Raw genomic sequence first — 7,903 nt, 5'->3', positions numbered from 1 at the left:
TGATTGGAAGAGCCTGTGCATCTCGCAGTGGTAGCAGCAGAATGAACCAGAGAAACATTTCAAATGCAAACCTGGCAGGGCATGTTGATTAACTGATAATAAAGAATGGAAGAATGAAGAGTCAAAGATAACCATTATTTTCCTGAAATCAGGAAATCAAAGACATCCAGAAAGATAAACTAGTTTAAAGGCGAGGAATGATAGTATAAATTCAAAATTCAAAGAAGTTGCAGGTAGAAAACAGCATCCAATACTAACTAAAGTACAGAATAAGAGTGAAAAAAAGCAAGGTATAGAGAGACAGTTCCCCAGCATAGTCTTATAAATCTATTATAGGACTGCATTATTACCCATCTCTATTGTTATACTTGGCTACTTAATTCTGCAGTCATTTTTTTTAACTATTCATAGTTTCCCTCAGTTCTTAAATTGTTTGAACAATTATAAGTCACATATTCCAGTTCATTTAATTCACTAGAAAAACATTCAAGGAACTACCTTTTAAAGGTTTCGGAAATTTGGTACTCGGCGGAAAAAAACTTCTCTTGAATTTTCAACTGACTTACAAATGAAGGAGGAATGTGATTTCAACAGATGAGATCTGGTCCCTGACTTGAGGTTTGCTATCTGGTTCAGCAGAGAGAGGCAATTTGTGCATTGAAAAGCATGGCAAAGGATGAATTCCTCTGCTTCATTCAAAGATACCTTCAGAAAGAAAAGAAAAGGTGGGCATAGGCAAACACTCACTACTTTTGATTTAATAGTTACATCCCTTTAAATAAAGGCACTTTTAGACATTTTTTCTGCCACAAAACCTCATTTAACAGTAAGAATTTAGGTAGAGGTAGACTTTAAAGATGGTATTAATGAACAATACTTGCTGTAAGTTATTTTCAAACTAAGAGTTTGTATCAGTATCTAGGTCTCAGAGGAAACATATTTTCTTCTCTAAATTTTTAAAAAGGCATTTGAAAGATACAAGAAGTCTGACGAGTTTGATCAAACAGCTTCCCTTCTTGCAAGATGTAGTGATGGTCTCTGAGCACACAGAAATAGTGCTTATTAAAGAGAACGAAGAAGCTTTGCCAATAAGTACATCACTGGAATTCATAAATTGGCTTGAGAAAGAAGGAATAGAACATCAGAATTTAGCTACTTGTCATCAGTCTTTCTACCCTTGTGAAAACATCCCCTCACATAAATCATGTGAACTCTGAATTGCAAGAGATAACAGAATCTTAGCAGTGCCAATAGGTGAGCAGTGGGAGGAAGCCAGGGCTGGAAGACCAAATTGGGCTGTAGGACTGTGCTCTCCCTAGGCAGTAGTCCAACTGATGGTGCTCAAGGGGTGAACACAGGCTTATGGGAGACCTCAGCTAAGACCCAGAAGGGACCACACTGGCCCTCAGAGAGGAAAGTTGGCAATTTCCAAAACAGGTATCAGCTACTATGTAGGTAAGGAAATAGGTTGGAGGATGGCCTGGACAGCAGAGTGAGCAGTTACCACCACAAAGATGGGCTGGGGAAGGCTGAACATCAATTGATTGACAGATACCCAGGATCCGCTCTAGACATACCAGATACTAGATTCAATGACAAAGAGACAAATTTACAACCCTGAACATTTACCTCTGACCCTGGTGATTAGGGCTAATGCTGTAGCTAATGTTGAGTCTATAGTGGTCCCTGGATGGGTTGGCGAAAGCAAAAGCTTGTATCTTCCTCCTCTTCATCTCCACTTGAGCAAACTGTCCAGTCTGTCTATGAACTGAAAGAGTAACATCTGCTACCAGATGTTAGTTCTTACTATGCACCAGACACTGTTCTAGTCCCCTTTTTATATACTATCCCTAATTCTCATAACTGAGGAATAGTTATATCCATTCTTTTTAATTTAGAAAGTGAAATTAAGAGAAGGTTCAGTGGTTCACTCAAGACTAAGTGGAATAGGAGTAACTAGAATGTTCTTCGTACTGTCCAGAGGCCTAGTTTATTCTAGACTTAAATTTTTTAGATTTAAACTCAGTCCATAGTAGTCACCCCAACAAGACAAATACAATAATAACACATGAACTGGCTCTATAGGAGCTAGGAGAAGAGAGCACTGCTATTCTTGGGGAGGTCAGAAAAGGCTTCTCCAAAGGTTACTCTTGGTTCCAGGTCTTAACCTCCAGTATTTGGTAAGGGAAGGACTTGAGGCCAGGGGAAGCCTGGAGAGATGTTACCATGATGGTTTTCCATAAATAAGGGCAACAATAAAATAACTGGGAAGGAAGCTGGACTCTGGAGTCAGGAAAGCCTGAACTGTGTACTAAGCAGAAAGATCAAGACAATATAGGAAGTGGGCAAGGGAGCTCCCATGAATAAAGCAAGGGAAAGGGTGTGGAGTGAGGGAACTTGGACAATCCAGCAAACCAAAGAATAATGAGCAAAAGTTGACATGTTTTCTTTCTGCAAAGATGTTATTTGCAGGACAGCCATTTTGCATGATTCATGTAAAGCTCATTAAAAATTGTGCACCCATCCAGGCACTAATTTTTTAAGGTGGGCATAAAATCACCTGGCAGTAAAAGGAAGCAATGGTATACTGGGTATAACTTGTGCAAATGTGCTCAGCCAAAGAATAATGAAATTTGATGAGGGCACAGTAAGTGTTTTGACAGAGCCTTGATTTGTGGACATGGGGCTCTCTCTAGACAGGATAGAAAAGATGAGCCATTAACCACATCATGTTGAAAGGCTTTCATGATAACATTATATAAGACTTGAAGGTTTTATAGATATACTTTCAGACAGGGAATGGCATCCTCTGGTCTGTGTTCTAGAAGGCCCACTGTCATGGCCTGCTATGATCAGGGATACGATGCCAGAAGAGGGGTTAGGAGGCCATTGTTAAAACCCAGGCAAGCCAGGAGTCCAGGAGGGAGAGAGTGGGGGACCACTTACAGAATCTATTTAAATGATTAAAAAAAAAATTTCTAAAGATTTCCTATTTAATCCTAACAACTGGCCTGCATGGTACATATATATTAATGACTCCCATTTATTGAGCCACTAACACGCCACATACCGAATCTTTGAGAGGTATGTGAGCACACTGGACAGATGCTTTCACTCCTTATTAACTGTATGACCTTGGGAAATGAATCTCACTACACCTCAGTTTTCTCATTTGTGAAGTTGCATAGTCTTGTGGTATTGCTGTGAAGACAAAATGAGATTTTACCTATAAAGTACTTAGGATAATTCCTTGAATATAGTAAGCAACCAATAAATACTGTTATCATTAGCATGTTTAAATTTCACAGTGCTATTTATTAGTCTATTTGTGCCATGGTACAAAGGAGGAAATGTACCTCAAAGAGAAGTTAACTAACTTGTCAGTGGCACAAACTCAGCTTATTGATTCCTGATCTTATACAGCAGACAAAGGGTACCTGGCTTCCATTCAGCACAACTTCAATTTCATCATGATATGTAAGGAACTGTGGATAAGGCAAATGCCATCATTTAAGGTGTATCCATTAATGGCTTCAATGGAAGCCAAACAAGAACCTTTCTCCTTATCTAATCCATTGCACTGTTTCTTAGAATCCTTTTACAGCATTGCTATCTTCCCTGACATTTAATTTGCAATCCCAAGAAACCAGAAACTTTCACATATGCAGTTGCCTAGGCTTCCAAAGCAGAAACACTCCCTTAACTAGGCAACCGATATTTCTGGCAGAAACCTCAGTCAGTTAACGTGGCAACGTGCAGTGTAGTGGGTGTTCAGCTATGCTTGCCATGTGTCAGCCAGATTTCTCTGCCCAGAGCTTCTGCGGGTTGATAGTGCCATGAAAACAGGAAAATTAAGGTTGACCTTAATTATGATAAACACAGGATCTTATGCCCCATTAAAACTATTGCTAGTCCAGTAGTATTGTCTATATGATAACAATCATAACAATGAAGTTGCTCTCTTCTGATTGACTACTTACTGTGTCATACAAGTAAGTCTCAGAGAGGTTTGGTAATCTTCCAAATCTTTACCACATTTATAGCAATGTGGTAAAAGCAACAGTAATGTTTTTAAAGATTTTATTTATTTATTTTTTAGAGGGAAGGGAAGAGAGTGAGAAAGAGAGGGGGAGAAACATCAACGTGCGGTTGTCTCTTGTGTGCCCCCTGTGGGGGGGGGCCTGGCTCACAACCCAGGCATGTACCCTGACTGCGAATGGGACTGGAGACCCTTTGGTTCACAGGCCGGCACTCAGTCCACTGAGCCACACCAGCCAGGGCAGAAACAATTTATTTTCTTAAAGTTCTGGAGATAAGAATTCCAAAAGTCACACAATTAAAATCAAGAACTCAACAGGGTTGTTGTGTATCTTTCCAGGAGCTCTAGGATCCCATTTCCTCATCTTTTCTACCTTTTTGAGGCCTCCCATGCAACTTGGTCTCCTTCCTCAGTCTCCAAAGGCAGCAGCTTCATCACTCTGACCTCTGCTTCCATCACATCTTTTTCTCTGACGCTGGCTCTCTGCCTCCTTCTTTCACTTATAAGGACACTTATGATTACATTGGTCCTACAAAGAAAATCCAGGATAATCTCCCCATTGTAAAGTCAGTAGATGAGCAACCAAAATTTCATCTGCAACCTTAAATCCTTTTGCCAGGTAACCTAACCTGTTCCAGGTTCTGGGGGTTACTGCATGACTATTCTTGAAAGGCCTGTATTTTGTCTATCACAGCAAGGATTGTAACCCAAATATATCTGACTCTGAAAGCTGTGTTCTTAACCAGCACACTATACCAAACTACTGCAAAAACATTAGGTCTTTATCTTCAAAAGGCAAAGACTGAGAATGCTTCTTGTGATTCTCACAAGGTCTATTCTCCCCCCAAACTAAATGATTAATATTTGCATTGTAATCTAAAATTATGATCTTATTTGAGCACAACAAGAGCAAAACAGAGAGCAAAAAAGGATATTATTAAATGTCCTATGAGGTGAATCTACAAATCTATGTGTTAAAGGTGGTGGTGATATCAAAAGTCGAATGCTGTCCTGGCTGATGTGGCTCAGTGGACTGAGTGCTGGCCTGTGAACCAAAGGGTTGCTGGTTCCATTCCCAGTCAGGGCACATGCCTGGGTTCTAGGCCAGGCCACCAGTAGTGGGACTGTGCTAGAGGGAACCACACATTGTTGTTTCCCTTTTTTCCTACCTCCCTTCCTCTCTTTAAAAATCAATAAGTAAAATCTTAAAAAAAACAAACTCTCAAATGCTGAGAGGTCTCTTAGGGGAAACTTGTTTTGGTACCTCACCTATTAAATGAAGGGGTTGGAATAAATCCAAGGATGCTAACTATCTGGCCATTGACATATCTAGCCCGCAGATGTGAGATCCACCTATTGGCATGCAGGGTGGGTTTTTTCAAGTGTTGGCAAAACAGGCCCCATTTTCCCCTTTGACAGTGATTGGCTGAGCTGATATGTGGATGTCACTTGCATCTGCATGTGCTTGCCAGGCATTCAGGGTTCCTTCACTTGCTATGATTGCTGTTGAATGGAAACCAAGTATCAAGAGCCCTTTTTCATTAGCAGTAAGTAGGTCATGCCCCTCACTGAACTTTAGGATTAGCTGATATCTAATGTACCTCCCAATTTGAATAATCTGGCTCTCTGCTTACTTAAATCCATAAGAAGCTATTATACCAATATCAATATTAGCAACTAAAAACATGGAGTTAAATAAAAAATACTTCTTGGCCTCTGAGGACAGAACTAAGGAGACACCAATTATAATAAACCATTGGAAGAAGGTGATATGTGCTAACAAGGAGGGGCATAAAATAACAGAGAAAGTACAAAGTCTTCTGAGGAACAGAAAGGTTTTACAGCAGAATCTTACCAGGCAAACAACAAGGGGATAAGTTTTGCCAGTATATTGCATATATTCAGGTGCACTGTAGGTTTGAAGTAGGTGGTTACTGAATAGGCGGAATTAGCTGAATTCTGCAATGAGGAAGCTGCGCATACAAAGACAAAGATGTAAGTGATGAAGACTTTCTATTTTAGGAGTCAAAATTATTTAAGCGGGGTTGTGCATAGAATCCACTCTGGGAAGACATGAGATATGAGACTGGGATAGCAGGAAAAAAATCCAATAACATGGGACTTTGTGTGTCATGCTGATGGGGTTTATTTTATTCTGTAGATAACAGGCTACCATGGTAGGGGATTAAGTAGAAAGCACATGAATAGATCTGTGGGACTTTTTGAAAGATCATCCTGCCAGCGCAGTGGGTGGGCAACTGGAGGGGTATATACTAGAGACAGAGAGATGAGCTGCCAGACTATTATCATAAAACTGGCAAGAGAAGACATATCAGTTAGGACATTGGTGTTGTGTAAATGCTAGAAAGTTCTATTATTACATGGGCCAGTAAGTTTACATATTGATTTTGTTAATCAATATTTAAACTTATTCATTCATGTAAAGAAAGTAATGAAGAAAGGTGAGCTCCAAGTATGACTTAATGGGCTTTCTCTGTATCTTTTTGTTTTTCCCTTGGCTATGTCTCACCCTCTGGCTGGCTTCCCTTATGGTGGTAAATGGATCCAGATTTTATATCATCACTACAATATTCCAGAAATCATCCCCATGCATCCCATTAGCAAAATCGATCATGTGCTCTTGATCCAAACTTTTGTCTACAGAATATGGAAACCAAGGTTCTTGAACCTGTTACTGGGATAAGGAATATAGGATTACCATTGGATTTATCAGACCTACCACAGAAACTGGGAAGTGGATCAGCTTTCCCTGAATTAGGCCCTACAGAGGTGGGGTATACAGATGAACAAGATTCACATTAGTACTAGGAAGGGGAGAGGCGCATTCAGAGGCAGTCATAAAGACCCACATTGGAAGAGGATGGCCTGAATAGAAGCGTCATCAGTGAAGTAAAGGAGAGGACAGGGAAATGTTAAAGAGAAGAACGGTCACGGCTTAGCCATTGATTGAATGTGGAAGGTGAAGAAAGGAATTGAGAAAGAATTGTCAACTTTCTGACAAAGATAACTGAGATCCCTGGAGAACAAGCATATTTTGAAGTAAAAATAACGAGATTACTTTTGAAGATGTTAAGTGGCCCTGACTCTTATTTATTCAATTGATGCATAGCATAATTGCATGGATGGTTGAGTCTGGATTACAAGGGACGGGACTGGAAATAAGGATTCGGAACATGATGGGATCATAGATGGCATTCACTAGGAACAGGACTATGTGAGAAAAGCAACTTCTGGACGTGTTATAAAAACATTGTCCTTGGGACACAAAATACCTACAAGAGGGCAACTCTCATCTCAGAGATAAAAGAGGTCTTACTAACCTCTGAGAATAGCCTCTTCACCCTCAAAACCACAGGAGTTCCAGCTGAGTGACTGAGAGAGTTGATGAGCAGCTTTATCACCTCCCCTTAGCACTCCCTCAAGTGAGCTAAAATGCATTGTAGCTGCCACTGTTATCTGCCCTCTGGGAGTTTACAATGTTAGACAAGTGTTCAGTCTATTTAGGACATGAACTGTGTCTGAAAATATGCCCTCATCATACAAGAAAAGCATTAGATTCCTAGTGTCCAGAAATATCAGAGGGCTGAATGAAATTTGACTCATTCTTGACAATATGGGGCTTGTCTTGTAAGAATATTAAATATTACAGAGGTAGCTCATCACAGAAGATTAATGAAGTCACCAGAATAATTTAGAAAGCAATTGAGTGACTAATTTTAATTAAAAGTTTGATTGCAACTATTGAAATGAAACCAGAGAAACTCATACTCCTCACCCCTTGAATGGTTTTCCCATTGGAACAACAATTACTATGTCAATCTTTCCTTCATTACTGGGCCTTTT

This window comes from Artibeus jamaicensis, unplaced genomic scaffold, assembly GCF_021234435.1.
Source record: "Artibeus jamaicensis isolate MK-2021 breed Jamaican fruit bat unplaced genomic scaffold, CSHL_Jam_final scaffold_1019, whole genome shotgun sequence".
Classification (NCBI taxonomy): Eukaryota; Metazoa; Chordata; class Mammalia; order Chiroptera; family Phyllostomidae; genus Artibeus; species Artibeus jamaicensis.
Note: the sequence above shows the minus strand (reverse complement) of the source record.